This window comes from Lactuca virosa, chromosome 5 (genome assembly GCF_052849685.1).
Source record: "Lactuca virosa cultivar CGN04683 chromosome 5, Lactuca_virosa_CGN04683_v6, whole genome shotgun sequence".
In the NCBI taxonomy this organism is placed as follows: domain Eukaryota; kingdom Viridiplantae; phylum Streptophyta; class Magnoliopsida; order Asterales; family Asteraceae; genus Lactuca; species Lactuca virosa.
Window position 1 is genome coordinate 144,036,195 of NC_136430.1, and position 18,245 is coordinate 144,054,439.

The following is an 18,245-nucleotide window of genomic DNA, read 5'->3' on the forward strand; positions in this document are numbered from 1 at the left end:
TTCCCCTGGTTAAGGTCAGGTGGCAGTCGGCACGTGGACCTGAGTATACATGGGAGCGTGAGGATCATATGCGTACCAAATACCCACAACTTTTCTCTTAAGGTACTCTCTTCTTAAATTTCGGGACGAAATTTCCTAAAGTAGGGGAGACTGTGACATCCGCCTAAAATGGATTCGGGTCAACCCAACCCAATTGGAAATTTAATAAACCCTACTCAAGATTACTTGACGCTAATAGGATCAAAACCCATGCAATACGATATAACTTGACGTTAATAGCAACATAGTATTGTACAACGTTATAACTATAATCAAAGTAAATTATGATAGCATATTAAAATAAAATCAAAGTATAATGCTCTAATTAAATTAAAAGAATCAAACTTGAATTCTCTAATTAAACTTCAAATCAAAGTAGATTGTTATAATCAAATAATAACCTATCTTTTATAAAACTCCATTTTTATAAACTTTACATTAAATTTTATAAAACTCTATTTTTATAAACTTTACTTTAAATTTTATAAAACTCATATATTAATTATGTAAAAGATGCTTGTGTTAGTGGGAAATTATGAAGACCACCAAAAGCAAAAAGATTATTCCCATGGTCTCCCACTCACACCTCCCATCCACTTTCCTTTCCTTTTTCTCCCAACACATTATTCTCTTCACCACTTAAATCTTCTCTATTCTTTCTCTCACTCTCAATCTCGAAATTTCCTCCAAGAATACTCATATTCCATCCAAGAACAATCTATTATACTCAAATCTTCATCCCTCTTGAAGCATTCATCAAGGTATGTTGTTAAAAGTTTCAAATTCATACAAGAAACAAATTAAATCCACCAAAATATCTAAAACTCATTTTTTTTATAAACCTGATTTTTCTCAGAATACCATCAATAAAATAAGAAGTTCTGGAAATTTTCAGAAAATAACTTATTTTTATTGAATTATCATAATTATTTCAATAAAGTAGGGCAATAATTCACATAAAATACTTGTTGCATTCAATAAATTCTGAGAAAATTCTGGGATGACTTGTATACTGATTAAACATGAAATATGAAGTTTTATGCATTTATATTACTGTTTACTATTATTTATGATTTTATTGATTAATTAATAATGAAATATGTAAAAAATACTTCCCATAGTAACAAATATCTGAAACTTATACACTGGGCTCTACATGATGTTATAAAACTATGGTTAATTTTACAGATTTTTTGAGAATCATTTACTATTTTTCCCGAATTTTGTGTTGTTTAATCATTAAAATATTAAATAAATACTAAAACAGTTCAGAAAAATATACAAATTTTACAGTAATTCATATTGTATGAAATAATGATTTCCTAATATTTTCATAATTTTTCAATACTGTTTACTATTTAAAACTATTTTCCTAAGTATTTAAGCATGTAAAAATGCATTTTAATGATTATTTCATATAAATAATTGTTAAAATCTATAAATAATTATAATTAGGCAAGTTATTATTTTAATAAGAAATTATTAAAATCTAGCCTAAATTGAAAATATAAATTAATTATGCAAAGTAAGTAATTCAATTTAAAATTCATTTAACAAATAAATACCTTAATATTATAATCAAAATGAATTATTGTTAATTCATCTAATATAAGAATACGTGTCTAATTATTTGTATTAATACTTCATTCTTGTTTAGCAGTTCCTAAACCAAAAACTATTAATTATATTAGGTTCTACGCCATTTTGACCCGAATCGTCTATCGTACGACACACGCATTTCGTTTTTTGGACTAAAGTGAGTAATCTACCCCATACTTTATAATTTTCAATACTTTTGGGGTGTATCATGTGGTTCTAATATATTTCAACTTCATTTTATTGTTTTATCACAATTGAGACATTGTTGGGACATTTATACGTGAATCATTAATTGTATAACTATTGTTTGTTTACGCTACATGTACTTGTAGTGCATTATCATTTTTAGTCTAATCTCCATGACTATGCCCGTATTCTTGAGGTACGTTATGGACAATAATAGCGCTATTGGGTTGACCACCCCGCCTTGGGACGCTAAGGTGATTGATCACACGTGGTTGAGTGTGTATGATGATTAGACGCTCCATCCTATATATATTTATATATATACATATATATATATATATATATATATATATATATATATATATATATATATATATATATATATAGGGTGAGGACTTATTGTTGTTGTTATCAATTGTTAATCAATTTTTGATTTATAAACATTTATCTCAAATACAATTGTTTGGCGACTTCAAAAGAAAACAAATTTCAAATTATAAATGTTTCAACTTCACAATTTTCTCTACTAAAATTTGATTACTCACCAACTCTCGTAGTTGACCTGTTTTTACCCATGGTACAGATTTGAAGAATGAAGAATGATGAAAAATAGGTTGCGCCTTAGAAATCCACAAGACAATTTAAATTTGATGTAATAAATGTTGTTCGTATTTGGATATGTATTTGTATGTTGTGATTCTTGTTTGCATACTTAGTACTTAATTGAATCTAATCATATTATAACATAGTTGTCATCAGACTTTGAACAATATATCACGCCTTGATCGATTCCGACAAGGATCGGGGTGTGACAGTTAGTGTCTCTTTCTTTCTGTTAGCCATGTCGACGATAAATGTTTTAGTTAAAGGTTGGGATTTACATTTGAGTAGATGTTTAAATGCATGACTAACAAAACTTCTCTCCGCACCAGAATCGAAAAGAATGCATGCATAAGAGTTGCGAGGAGGAACATACCCGTAACAATTGTGGGATCAGCAACTGCCTCCTCCTGGCCCATCGCCAACACCTTCCCTGTGTTACCACCTGTTGTTGCCTTGGGGAAATTTCTTTTGAAGTGCCCAACCTCCCCACAACCATAATAGGCTTTTCCCACGCCTGCTTCAGTAGCCTGGTTGGTCGATTGAGCTCGTGTCTTACAGAATCGTGTTGTATGCCCCTTTCTGCCACATTTGTTACATTACATTTCTCTACAAACACCCAAATGATGGAAGTTGCATTTGTTGCACAAAGGTAGGTTTCCAGCATAGCGGCTGGGAGATGTTGGAGTAGTGGGAACAACAGCAGGAGTAGTAGCAGCGTAGACTGCCACTGTTTGTTGTTTCTTGGAGGGCTCCCGCGAAGACTGGCCCTTACGCTTGTTCCAGAATTTCTTATTCCCACCACTCTCCTTTGGTGGTTCGGGAGCGGCTGTTACTTCATCCAGATCAACCCCGTGATCTATCAGGGTCTGCGGTATACACTTGGCGATGTCAAAAGTGGTAGGCTTAGCAGCCAAAACATTTCCTTGAGTTGGGGGCGTCAATCCCCAAATGTATCTTTCTATCTTCTTGCTTTCCGGGGTGACCATTCCCGGACACAGAAGAGCCAGATCACAGAATCTAGTTATGTAAGCGGCAATGTCGGAACCCTTCATCTTCAGGTTCCAGAGCTCATGCTCTAACTTCTGCATCTCGCCCTCGGGCAATACTCAGCGAGCATGAGTTCCTTTAAACTCTCCCAACCCATTGCATTTTCTATCGGCAGAGTTAGGGATTTGACCCGACTATTCCACCAAGTCAACGCTTTGTCAGTGAAGGTGCATGCAGCAAACTTCACCTTGTTTGCCTCTGAACACGTGCAAATCTCGAAAAGGGATTCGATCTTCTCGAACCATCAGGTTAGGGCAATGGCTCCTCCATTGCTGTCGAAGGATTTGGGTTTCGCGTTCATGAAGTCCTTATAGGAACACTCCTTTTGATGTCCCTGGTCACCAAGATTCTGGGGATGAGTACCACCTCCGGATCCGCTAGCCCCACCGGGGCTTATTTGCGCCATTGCTGTAATCACGGCGGCTGTAACTGCTGCCTGGAACATGGCAGGATCGAACTGAGGAGGCGGTGGCGGCGGAGGGTCATTGTTCTTCCTCTTGGGTCTCTTTCTAGAAGGGCATCTTTTTCTAAAAATAATCATGAAAAAGAGGATGGTAAGTCCCCTAGATCTTAAATCAAGAGATATGAAACAAGATATATATCATCCTGATAGATAAAGCGTTCTACTAAGCGGTAAACAGAGAAAAGTTACTAATGCAAGTAAACTATCACTAAGAAGATATAGGTAGCAACACTTGGAATGAATCTCTATACTGTATTCGGCTCTAGCTAAAATACTCTTATAGTATTTTAAGTTGTATGCTCTGTTCTATCGATATCTTGATGTATGTAGTTTGGTAAGTTTTAGGCTTGCTGCAACACCATGATCACTCCTAGACACATGTTGGTCATGTCTCAAATAAATATAGTTGATTAGGCTATATTCATCCCAAACATGATTACATAACTATCCAGGTTTAACCGCAGTGTCCAACATCCAGATACTTTTGTTTTGTTCTACTTATGATATTGTTTCTGGTACTTATGGCTACTTGTATACTTTTTATAAAATGCTTATATTTTTAAAAGTATACTTTTAGTTCAGAGCACTTCTGCCCCTTAGTGTTTATAGTTGTATACCATGTAAGGTTCGGTATACTTAGTTCACTATAAACAAGATCTCTGATACCAATCTGTCACACCCCCAAATCGGAACGGCGGAAACGTTCGGGGGTGGATGACGTCATGTATAGTATCACAACCATTGCATTACAGTTATCAAAGTAAACACAACCATTACATTAATTAAGTAAAATATTTACATCTTTTTGATTCATGTTTATAGACATCAAAAGTATGACAAAAGTAAAAGATGAGACTCTATACGATCCGTCGTCTCAAAACTCCAGGAGGTACCTGTCTACTGATTTCCTGAGAATACAAGCAGTTTTGAAAGAGTATCAGCATAAAGCTGGTGAGTTCATAAGCATGTTTTTGAGAGGAAAATCGGTTAATGAATCAATAAATGTATTTGTATGCTTCCAAGAAAATCCATTATTTTCTAACATGTGTATTTTGTTACTGAATCTCATTGGATGTGTTGTGCATTTTTTGATTGAATAAGAAACCTCTTTTTACATGAAAAACCCTGATTATCACTAGTATGTATAGTAAGTTCAGAAAGTTCTGAAAACTATAATATGTATAGTAGTTCTATTACTTTATAATAAAACTAATTAAAGTTATTACCATTCATACATTAATCGTATATTCTTAGTACCAAATTTATGAGTTGTTATAACCATACTTGACCATTGAATTGCCTGAACGACGCTCTTCAGGCGTCAGAATCGAAATGACTTTGTCACCCAGGCCTGCCGGCCTAACTGTAGCTAACAGTTATCGTGCGGGATTGTCAATCCCGTATAGATCTATACACAAACTCACGTTCTACCTCCAGGAGACTCTGGTTATAATCTTAGGGCTTTTGTTAGTACTTAGATAAGTACGCGAAGAATGCTCACTCATAAAATGCTATACTAACGATTACATGTAAAATAAAATGAATCCATTGAATTTAACTTGATGTCTACGTATCTCATAAACTACACATTATATAGTTTATATGTCTGGTTGCATTGAATCTATGTTTTGTACATTGATATGTTAATTGTTCCATAAACTATACCTACCATAGTTTATATGTTCATTCATGCATTCATTTCATGTTTTACATTGAAAGTTCTGTGATTATGATGAAAACTTCCCTTATGCTCTGCATAATACAAAAGGGATAAAATATCTACATATTTTGTAAAAGTATAGAAACTGTATGATTGTATCAAGTATATCCGTTTTAAGTTTATTGAAATCCTTTTGTATAAGTTTCAAAAAATCATTTATGTTCGGCTTGTATCCCCCCCTGAAAACGTTAAAAAACAATAAAGACATAGGGGTATGAACTCACAGTTAGTTGTGTGAAAACGTCGAATCACGAACTGGAATGAAGACTCTTGAGTTGTAGCGTATGGCACTTAACGGAATCCTAATAACAATTAAATACATATACGTATCTAAATTAGTGATTTCGCTAGATAAACTGTTAGAAAAACACTTGCTTTCGGTTAAGGAATGTTACCAGGACTTGATCGAATCGAGGAAAGTGGGTTTTCAGTCTAATTCACTGCTTAGGAAGTGTGTACGGCCGTAAATGAGGTTTACGGCCATGAACAAGTGTACGGTCGTGAACAGGGTGTACGTCCATGAACCGACTCTTGAATGGCGTACGGCCTTTGAAGGGTGTACGACCGTAAACAGGTGTGCGGTCAATGAAGATTTGCAGATTTGAAGGGTGTACGGTTGTACACTCAAGAACAAGGTTGCTGGATTCGATGAGAAACGTGTTCTAGATGTTTCGAAATGACTCCCAATGATGATTTTTGATGATTCTCGAAAGAATGAGGGTGTTTTTTTTTTGGGGGGGGGTACGGTCAGGATTTTAGAGAGAGAATGAGAGACTGTCCGGCCAGAAAAGTGTAAATGAGGGGTAGGGCCTCGTATTTATAGGGGTTTTCGAGGTCGGTGGTGGGGTCCACCCGATGCTAGCCATAAACGAGTGTACGGCCGTACATGGGTTTACGGCTGTGAACTCAGTCAGACCGAGAACTGACGTTTTGATTGAAGGATAATTTCGAGATTTCGTGAAGTTTTGGTTCCGACTCATATAAAAATTTAATTATATAATACTAGATGATTTTCTAAACCAAGAAGTTTGACGGAAACTTAATAAAATTCAAATTTTACTAACGGAAATTGGTTAATGAAAACGGAAAAAGTTTCGGGTTGTCACAATAATGCACGACACTTTGGTCGCTTCCTTGCATTGGACCCTATACTCAGCTATTTTTTCGGGAGTAGCAGTGGCTTCATCTATCTCGACCAGTTCCTTGTCGAAAATATGTTCCTTATCCTCGTAACGTAAGTCCATTCTGATGTTTCTTATCCAATCATTGAAGTTGCACTACTAGAAAACAACCCTTTAATGACGCCCAAACATTGACACGCACTGATGGAGGACACGCATTTGTGTGTGCCCTAAAAAATAATATCATTTTTGCAAAGTTTGAAGGATAGAGGACACGCATTTGTGTGTGCCCTAAAATTAGTGTCAGAAAACAAAAAAAAGAAAATGCGGAGGGCGCCTTTCATAAAATGTGTGTCATCTAAGTGTGCCGCTTTATAATTTTTTTAATGAAACACGCGTTTTAAGGCGAGATTTCACTCGCCTATTGTATCCCAAAAATTAAAACCCCTGCCTCTTCCAATTAGCAAGAAAAATCCCTAGGGCCTTCGACTTCATGGCCGCCGCTTCAGAGAACGGTACCATTGATATCTCTACTGAAGCTGTGGTTGTCGATGATGACGTCAAGTTCGGATTCCAAAGACAGGAGATGTACACGGATAATCTCTCCGGATCCGTCCATCCTTACGAACGTCACATTTTCCTCTGCTACAAGACTCGCGAAGACTGGCCTGCTCGTGTTGAATCCTCCGACTCGGATCTTCTACCTAGGCGACTTGCTGGAGCTATCAAGGAGCATAAGAACGATATCGTTGTTAAGGTAATTGTAGCTCACTTGTGTTAATTATTCTAATGAGGTATTTGAAGATTTTAAGTGTCAGATGGAGATGTTTTGATTTTTCCATTCACGATCTGACTATTGTAGACTCTGATGACGATATTCGAGGGCGGTGCTGCTACCGGTTTGTCAGATGGAGATGTTTTGATTTTTCCAGATATGATCAAGTACAGGTATTGTGAAGTTCGCCAGGGTTTTAAATTCATCAGCTATTTGTTGCGTGTGTGCTATGTAGATTTGTTTTTTTTTTCTCAGATTTCTTTTATGGTTTTCCATGAATCTACGATCTGTTGCTTTTGTTAATTTGAAAGCAAAACAATACTCGACGCCATGTGCAACATAGCAGGAATTTTGCTCTTATAGTTTTGATAGAATTGATACTTAATATAGCATATTATTCGGGCTTGAGCTTCAAATTTAACCACGCTTATATTCCGCATCATACCTAAGCTCCATTTATTTTACTAATATGAACAAGTGAAATTGGATATGAGTTATAAAAAATACTGAAGTTTACTAGCCTCCGCCATGATTAGAACTTTGTGTGAAGAGTAATGTTGATTGAAAAGGCAAAAACTATGCTAGCAAGATGATTCCTTGAATGCTAATGTTAAGAGGCAAGCTTAGAGAATTTGCAAAGCAATCATATATATCAACAAAGTTGGAGGCCTTTAGAAGTTCATGAAATGATGAAATCACACTTTTGATTTTAAACAATCTTAATTGAGGACTGAAAACACGAGAACTTTTCTTCAAGGATGATCTTATTTTGGGTATCCATTTTCCAAATCTTCAGATAGCAGAACACATCGATATGTAGTTTACTTACTAGTGCATTTGTGATTGAAGGGGTTTGGAAGAATCAACCATTGATAGTTTTGTGGAGGAAGTGCTTGTGAATGGAAAACCATGGGCTTCAGGAACACCGGAGGTAGTGACAGGGTCATACGTATTTGTGTGTTTGCGATTGCTTGCTCACATATTGGAGGACATAAGTATGGAGGGAACTTGATAATATATAGTTCAGTTGAAGATGGAAAAGTGTCTGGACATTGGTAAGACAATCTAGAACCATTATTTCTTCTTCTTTTTCTATTTGAGGCAGAGTCTATCACATTTACTTGCCAAAGAATGTATTAAGTCATTTTTCTTATGAATACTTTCTTGTGTTTTTGTTGTATAAGTTATGGTTATGTTACCCCAGATGATTTGGCTGAATTGCTTGAGCAACATATCAAGAAGGGTGAGATCATTGAAAGGATTTGGAGGTACCCTTTTCCCCTCTTATGTATTTAGCTTTAATTGGTTTTATATCCCAATTCAAAAGGGAAATTAATATTGTTAGATGTTTGTGCATAATGTTATAATGGATATGATCCTATGACCTAAATGAATCAATTGATTAATCCTTAAAAACCATTCATCATCAGATATTGATTTCTAGTTGATTATGTTCTTAGAAAATAGAAATGAATTGATAGAAAACATTTAAACATCCATAATCATAACTGAAGCTATAAAGACCTTAACATTTATAAACACATAATAATGGAATAATTTTTTTGGCTACTATTATGCCAAAGATTAGATAATTATTTACAATAGAAAAGACAAAAAAATCTCTCATGGAATTGATGATTTTTATGCTTTTGCTGCTATATTTCTTCTCTGACCTTCACAGTGAAGTTGATTGATTTTGACTTTCTGCTCTTGACCTTCATTGACCAGCTTTGACTTTCCTTCAATTTATATTTTCTGCTCTTGACCTTTATTGACCAGATTATTGATTCCACTGCAGGGGTGAAATGGGTGTTCCTCCAGTTGAGAAAGCTGACAAGGCAGTTGAAATGGGTGTTCCTCCAGTTGAGAAAGCAATCTGCTTTTCAAAAAACTTAATTATTACATCATTGTACTTTCAAATTATCAAAAGTAAATTGCCCTTTTAAGAAATAATCTAAAACTAGAATGCTATAAATATTTTCTGAACATGTAATTGTGATGATTATTGATTCCACTGACTGCAGGGGTGAGATGCGTGTTCCTCCAGTTGAGAAAGCTGACAAGGCAGTTGAAAAGTCACTTCCAAATGGAAATGATTCACAGGTTGTAAGAACCCTAATCCACCCTTATTTTTTAGAACAAAAAATGTTTTTAACCTTTCTTCATATTTTTACTTGTTGACTAATATATACACGTGTATATGTATGTATCCAGCTGTATACAAACGATCAACTGTGAAAGTATTTAAAGCATATGGGTTGACTCAAGCTTCAATAGCCGATTGTGTCATTGAAACTTTTTCTGCCATCCGTACTATGAGTTCTCAACTCATTTCTTTTTACAATTTTACCCATCTATGACATAAATTTTACTAATTGTCATATATCATTAAGACCCAAAAAGGTAAACTTCAATCTCAATCTCAAATTAACATTATTTTTTGGTGCATGTAGGTAAGGTCATTCGGAGGAGAAAAACATCAAATGTCAATGTTTGGCAACCAGGTTAGAATTAGATACGTGGGCCCCATCTAATGGCATGATCTTGTTCTCTTGTTGGTGCAAAAGACGTAAATACCCTTGTCTTGATCTTTATTGTAGGTTCTTTCTTATCAAAGCAGTGGCTTCCTATCAACAAGTTTTTGGAGCATGATCAAGTTGCTTGTTAGAATCTTTTTGCTGGGTAACTTTTTACCATTTTCTTAAAATTTGTTAAAGTGTTTCCTTACATGAGAAGAAAATAAGAGCTGTTATGGTTGGTGGGTGCGTGCGTGTATAACTGTTGTTTTATGAAGTTTTGTTGTGTATTTTAGAAGATGAAATTGAATGTTTTGGTAACTTGTTTGACATGTAATGTTAGGTAACTAGTTTGACATTTAGATTTAATTGAATGTTTTGGTATATATTTGTTTTTTTATTATGTGTATTAATGTTGTAAATGCGTATCGTAAATGTACGTCGTAAATGTGTATCGTCACTGGCAGCTGAAGTTTATGACATGCAAATGCGTGTCATCTTCATTTATGACGGGGGCTTCCTTGATACGCAATGCGTGTCCTAAAGGCGCGTCGTCATTTACGACACGCAAATGCATGTCGTCTTCCTTTATGACATGGCCTTCCTTGATATGCATTGTGTGTCGTAAATGAGCATCGTAAATGTGTGTCCTAAATGCGCATCGTAAATAGACGACGCGCAAAAGCGGGTCGTCTTTCGTTATGACATGGCCTTCCTTGACACACATTTGTGTGCCGTCTGAGCATTTTATGACACACATTGCGCGTCGTAAAAGGCTGTTTTTCTAGTAGTGTTGGATCCATCGAATGTGACCCTCGCACAAATGTTCAGGAGCGAGAATGGGTTCGAGGAGTTGTTGTTGTTGGAGTTTGAGCCAGAAGCGTTGTTTGGGCCAGACATCTGAAAAAAAAAAAAGACAAGTTTTTCATTAGATAGGAAATCCTTAATATAACACCCAAAGTGAAATATTAAGGCTAGGACCCAACACAATAATTCACAATTCAGAAAAGGGATGCCGTAATCCAATTGTAAATTATTTGAAGGTAGGTAATGACGATTTACCAATTCCACCATGAAAAACGAAATTTAAATAAATTAGGTTTTATTAAATGAAATTTCCATATCTTTTGAGATTCATTGAACTATTCAATGGCATGTTTAATCTCGATTATGCCCTTCAAATTTGTGACTGGGATACCGAGGATCACAAATAAGGTGTGGATAACCATGCAAATTAGCTTGGTACTCACGATGTCATTTACCACCTAATCAATGTGTCGGTTAGCCACACACGCTCCATTGATATATGATAATTTACGAGTTACCCATTTCCACCCTTTGTTAGTCCAAATTAGTGTGTCGGTTAACCACACACACTCCACTAACGACTTCACAAGGTGCAATGTGTAATTTCATGGATTAACATCAAATTCACATTTTCCTAATGTAACTAAGATTGGGAATTTATAAAAAAACATTTAGTTACTTTATATTTTTCATTATACTTATTAATGACGATTTAATGTCCTATCCTACCCGTTCGGCTAACGACCATCCACTAGTTAATGTGCGGTGGGTAAGAATGGATACCCAATGGCGGTCATTTTATAGGTCGCTTCCCTAAACACCCCTTATAGACCATCTTCGTGAATGAGGCCTACTAACGGTAAGACTGACTTTTCTTATACATATATAATATTAAACTTTTAATTATATATATATATATATATATATATATATATATATATATATATATATATATATATATATATATATATATATATATATATAGTATAAGGGTGTATTTTAAACATTTCAAAATACTAGGGTTTTTAGTCTAATTTAAAATTTTTGAAATTAATACCTTTTAATTTAAAATATTAAATATTAAAAACCTTAATTAATAATTATCCAAAATTAAACAATTAATTTAAATTATTAAATCTCATAAGGATTATCCATTAAATTAAATAAATAATTTAACCTAATTCCTTTATCCCCTAGATTTTGAAAATTTGGGAAGGGATATTTCAAAAACTTTAATTATTCTTTTAAACAATTAAAAGATAATACCTACCCAAAATCCTAGATTTTCGAAATCTAATCTTGGGGAAGGCATTTTCGAAAATTCTAGGGTTAGCAAACCCTAAAAATCGAAATCATGAGGGTCAAAGGAAAGGGTTCAAAAAACCCTAATCAAGTTTTGAAACCCTAATTTCAAAAAATCCAAGCCCTACGGTTTAAATTCCATAAGCCCTAATTTTGTGAAGTTCAATCTATTGTATCAAATCTAACTGAAAACAAAAACCAACAACTTTGATATCACTGATGAGTTTTATACAAAAAATCCTATGTGTGCATGAAAACCTAGATTGGATCTATTTTTTCTCTATTAGACATACAAGCATTGAACACAAAATAGAAGACACTAATATGCATCTAATATTTTGAAATCTACATAAGAAAGATTAGAACACATACCTTTGTTGCTATATAGTAATAACAACCAATTCTTGAAGATCCTTGCTTTTGAGAACAAGTACAATAAGTGTAGTGCCTCTAATGGCTCACAAACACACTAAGGAAAGAAGATGAATATGAGAGAGAGGAGAGAGGAGTCACTTGCTTAGAAATTCAGCTCTTCTAGGGTTTCGATGAGGTGTACGAATTCAAGAGGCAAAGGGCTCTATTTATAGTTCAGGCTAGCTATGGTTTTAAGGTGGAAACCCTAATTCCTTAGCTTAGGGCCTAAGCAAGTCCATGGACCCCTTCCTTAAGGATTGGACGAAAATCTCTAGAACCTTCTAGGGATTTTCGGCCCTCCCTAATATGGGTGAACCAATGGCCCAAAACCACTATCAAATAATTACAAAACAGCCCCTGCACTTTTAATCAGTTCCTTTAATCCCAAAATTAATTCCAAATTAATTTCTGATTAAATACTAATTAATAATATGATTTCTAATTAATATATTATTCTTATAATATATTAATAAATCATTTTTATGCACCAATTTATTATTCTAAATAATAAACTTAGCCTCTATCTCCAATAGTCATCCTGTCTAGTTGCCAGTGTGAAGGCAACACAAAAGGACCATGCTACTATCAAATCAAGTACATTTTGAGCAATAGCTACGAGGCAGTATCGGCGACTCTTTAACGGCGACATGTCGCAACTATTACTTTTACCGGCAACAAAGCTAAGATTTAACGACGATTTTTGTAACGTCCTTAATTTCTTGTAGTGTGTGTGAGAGAACTTTACTATTTTGGGCTTATAGAAGATTGATAGTCATTAAAGGGTTGTTTTTTTGTCTACAGATCTGTGTAACCTCTTTTGTCTGCGCCCCGCAGACCACGTGCAGACATAAGAGCTTGAAGTGTGTTTGTTTTTCGAAAGTCCGCAGACATAAAATCATATGTGTGAGGTCTTCATGGGACAGACTTGGACTTATGTCTGTGCGTTCTCTGCGGAGTTAAATGAAAAACGAAACATGCTTTTTCAATTCTTTTTTTTTCACATCACATCGTCAAATACTCCATCAGACTCCACAAACATCTTTCTTCTCCTCCATGCAACGCATCTCTTGAGCCAAAGAGCAACCGTAGGTGAGCCAAAAAACGTCCGTCAATTACTATCGCCGTCACTGACATTGTGACAACCCGAAATTTCTATCTTGTATAGTTATTCAGTTCAATCAAGGTCAGACTCGTTTCTGCTATCTTTTAGCATTGTTTAGGGTCTGTTTGGGTGCTCTAAGCCTAGTACATTCAAGGTTTGGGTTTAGGGTTGAGTTAACTTAAGTTCAACGGGTTGCATTCGAGCCAAAAACTCCATCAAGAGGAGTTAACGGCCGTAAACATGAGTGTACGGCCGTAAACTCAAGGTGGCCGTGAACTCCTCCCTTATGTAGGATATTCCTTCATTAGTCTCCATTTCTTACACTTTCAACTCAAGAACTTTCATTTCTCTCTCAAGTATCATCAAGATCACTTCGATTTCCCGACAAATTTGTAAGTGATTCTTCCGTTTATTAGTTTATACCTTTCATAATCTAGTAAAATCCCTTGATTTCATCCATGAAATCACCTCTTTTGGGTTAGATCTTCAAGAATACCAAGAACACCAAGAACACATACTAGCTCTTTGTACCGTGAACACCCCTTCAAGCTTCAAAAAGTAAGTATCCTTTCCATATACTAGTTTCCCATTAGAAGCTCTTGAATCACACCCTTGAAATCAACCACTTTAGCTTGTTAATCAAGAGTTTACGGCCATAGCATCTCCTTTGGCCGTAAACCCTTCTCAAGAACACCAATGGCCGTGAACATCTAGGGTCGTAAACCGTAGCTTCTTCTTGTGTTGGCCGTAAAATCTCACGGCCGTAAACTCCCTTGGCCGTAAACACATTGGCCATGAACACACTTGTGTACCCGTAAACCCGTTTAGTGGAATCATATGTGATTGCAACACTTCAATTCAAGTGTTTCCTAGTCCCTAAAGTGGTTCCATGTCATGATTAGTTGTTATATACACTAATTATATCCATATATGTGTCATTATATGCTTAATAGAATCCGTTTGTGCTCAAGACTTCAATTGACACTTAGCATCCTTTATCGATCTTACATTGGAATCTCTCACTACAGGTGAGTTCATACCCCTAACCTATCTTTTAAATGATTTTAAATGCTTTTATGGGGGGGGGGAATACAAGTTGAAAACATTATAGTTATTATATCAATCACATGTGATTAATGACTACCAAACAAGTGGATTTTCTTATACTTCAAACTGTGTTATCAAACTGTTTCAAAAAACTTTTTATAACCTGACATCAAGTCATCTATAGCCATTCAAATGGTTAAAACTCTTTTATATGTTAAATTCTTTATTAAACTCTTTTAAACTTATATATTGTCAAAATCATGTCTATATGGATATAGTTATATAAATAAGGTTGAAAGGGCTTAGGACTGATAACTCGCCTTATTTCCAGTTCCTTGTTTGGTTGTGGACTTAGGGTATCGGTTGTTTGTTCGAATGTCGTTTGAATCTTAGTTATATATTATGTATATGTATATAGGTATAAAAGTCCTTTTATTCAGTTCAATACCTTTGAGTAGCAAAGGTGTTCAAACATAATCAGTCATTCATACAACATTACTAGTAAACTATAATAGGTATAGTTTAGGAAGTCACTACTTACTAATTCTAGAACAATGAAAAATACAAGAGTCAGTTCATACATGAGTCAGTGCAAACATACTATAACGAGAAACAGAGGGAACATACTATACACTAGAACAGAGAGAACGTACTATACACTAGAGAACATACTATACACTAGAACATAGAGAACATACTATACAAATACAAGAATACTATAACATTAATGTGAGCCACTACTTCTTGACATGACAATATACTGCTGTGTCACGTTTTGTAACCAGAGTCTCCTGGAGGGAGAGCGTGAATTTGTGTATAGATCTATACGGGATTGACCATCCTACACCTTGCTGCTAGCTACAGTGGGACCTGCTTGTTTCATACCGTATACTACTTTTTCTAGCTTGTAACGATGATTTGGAAATTCTTGACTTTCGAAGCCTGGAGGTTATTGCAAGTAAACTTCTTCCTTTAGTTCTCCATTCAGAAAGGCACTTTTTACATCCATTTGATGTACTGTGATTATCTTGTGTGCCGTATACGCTAAGAAAATGTGTATTGCTTCCATTCTGGCTACGGGGGCATATGTTTCATCGTAGTCAATGCCTTCAAGTTGACTGTACCACTTAGCAACTAGCCTTGCTTTGTTTCTTACTATCGCACCCAACTCATCAAGCTTGTTTTTATATACCCATCTAGTACCTACGATTATGTGGGCTTTTGGCTTCCGTAACAGTTTCCACACTTTGTTCCTTTCAAACTCAGCTAACTCCTCTTGCATTGCGGTGATCCAGTCGGGCTCCATGAGTGCTTCTTTTATGGTTCGAGGTTCGACTGAGGACATGAAAGTTGCATAGTGACAGTGGTCCATTAAATCACTAGAGGATCGAGTTTGTATACCTGCAGATGGGTTTCCAATGATTTGACCCGGTGGGTGATCCTTCGTCCAGATATGAAGACGAGTTTGTTGGTGATCAGTGGCTGCGGTAGAGGGAATATCTTCAACGTTAGAGGACTCTGCGGTAGGAGAAGGTAGTTCCCCCTCGATTTGGGAGCAGCCCGCATAAGTATCTTGGACTGTAGGAATTAGAACAGTAGCAGCTGATGGAGGTTCCCGCTGAATTGAGGATGGGAGTTCCCCCTGAACCGAAGATGGTTCTGTTGGATTTTGAGCATTCTAACACTCCTAAGGTGTTCAGGCAACCCTAAATACCTTGGATCTATGGTTTCACTAATTATACATGCAATGGTGTTTCCAAGGTATTAAACCTATAACTAGCATACAATTATCATATACCACACAAGAATCTAGTTAAGATAACATACCTTATGGTGGAGATTGAACTCCTGATGTATCTATCCTTAAGAGCTTAGCCCCAATAGTGTGGAAGACTCAAGTGGAATCACAACACATCATGGGCAAAGGAGGAACTTGAGAGAGAATCTCCATCCACCCAACACCACAATGAACTCCATGAATACACCTATATCGATTTTGGGCAATGAAGTATGTATTTATATGTGGGATTTCTAGGGTCATGGATATAACCCAAATCCATACTTATGGGTCTTATAACCCATGGTTCATGTGGCCCAACTCTTTATGTATCCATACATAAACTTGGTCCAACATGGATCATAAGCCCAACACACATAAATATAACTAATTAACATAATTAGTCCCCATAATTTAATTAGTCTCTTTTTGATCACTAAATCAATTCCAAATTAATTCTTGATCAATAATAATTAAAACGATATGATTTCATATTAATATATTAGTACTTATAATATATTAATAAATCATATATAATCTTCTCTCAAGAGTCCATCCTAACAATTTGTCCTGATGATATGCAACCCAAATGGACCATGCTACTCTCGGGTCAAGTACATACCAATAATAGTTATGGGCTTAGACATCTAATCCAATAGTCTCCCACTTGGATAAGTCTAAAACTATTATTGCAAGTACGACTTCATAACCCGACTAGCAATCATAGATCTTAAAGTCGTTGTCGAACTCTGAACAAATCAATGACGCGTCCATTAGATAAGTGATCATATATTCCTCCAATCTAGATATTATATGGACTGAGACATGGATTATAATCATTCTCTCTGTCCATTTGTTGTTTCCCGATTTTCGATTTATGACAACTGACTAATTGAACAAATCAAATCAGTCCAGGCTTGACCAAGCACTTAGGGGTGTCATCACAAAATCATCGAGGGGCCCACAAATATCGCTTTTATCCTTATGAGGTAAAAGGAATGGATAAACTTCGACTCATATGATTGTACTAACTACTTGTTGAATCATATACAAAGGAACATTTTATAACATCAAGCTACTGATGCGTTTTCGTACAATCAATGTATAACCAACTCATAGTCAGCAACTCATATCTCTAGGTTTGAAGAATATAAGATATAATCGTGTCATGATTCACTCGTGATAAAATCCATGAAGTGATTCAAATGAGTGTGGGTTTAATCCAATACTCGAATGTTATTCCAAGCGCACTCATGAATACTGCATCTAAGTCTAGTCACCTAGACAGACTACAGACCCATTCATGACAGTCTTGCCTCAATACCTACTTCCAAAGTATGATTGACTGTGAACGGTTTGAATAACCTAGTTGTTCGGGAAGTCAAAACATGCAAAGTGAAACACAAGAATAATACTAATCCTATATGGCCACAACACTTTGAGAGTAAATAAAAAACACCTTTTTATCTAAGCACCATATTGATTACTCATTATTCATGTAATGTTTCGAATTATCAATTTAATACTTGAATTAAAACAATAGTCATGCCATGCTCCAAGCATGCACACTATGCTTACCTATGGTCCTTCTTTTGTGAAATAGTTCAATTGAACACGACTCCAATGATGCTCATTTCACAATCCCAATCCCTTTTTTAAATGTAAGAATACCAAAGACTTGGCACAAAAGACACAAAGACTTGGCAACAGACATTACAAAGACACAA

General features: G+C 35.6%; 1 pseudogene; it reads left to right on the forward strand.

Moving 5' to 3' along the window:
• Positions 1–7,352: 7,352 nt before the first annotated feature.
• Positions 7,353–10,406, forward strand: LOC145111828 (uncharacterized; annotated as a pseudogene).
• The last annotated feature ends 7,839 nt before the right edge of the window (positions 10,407–18,245 follow it).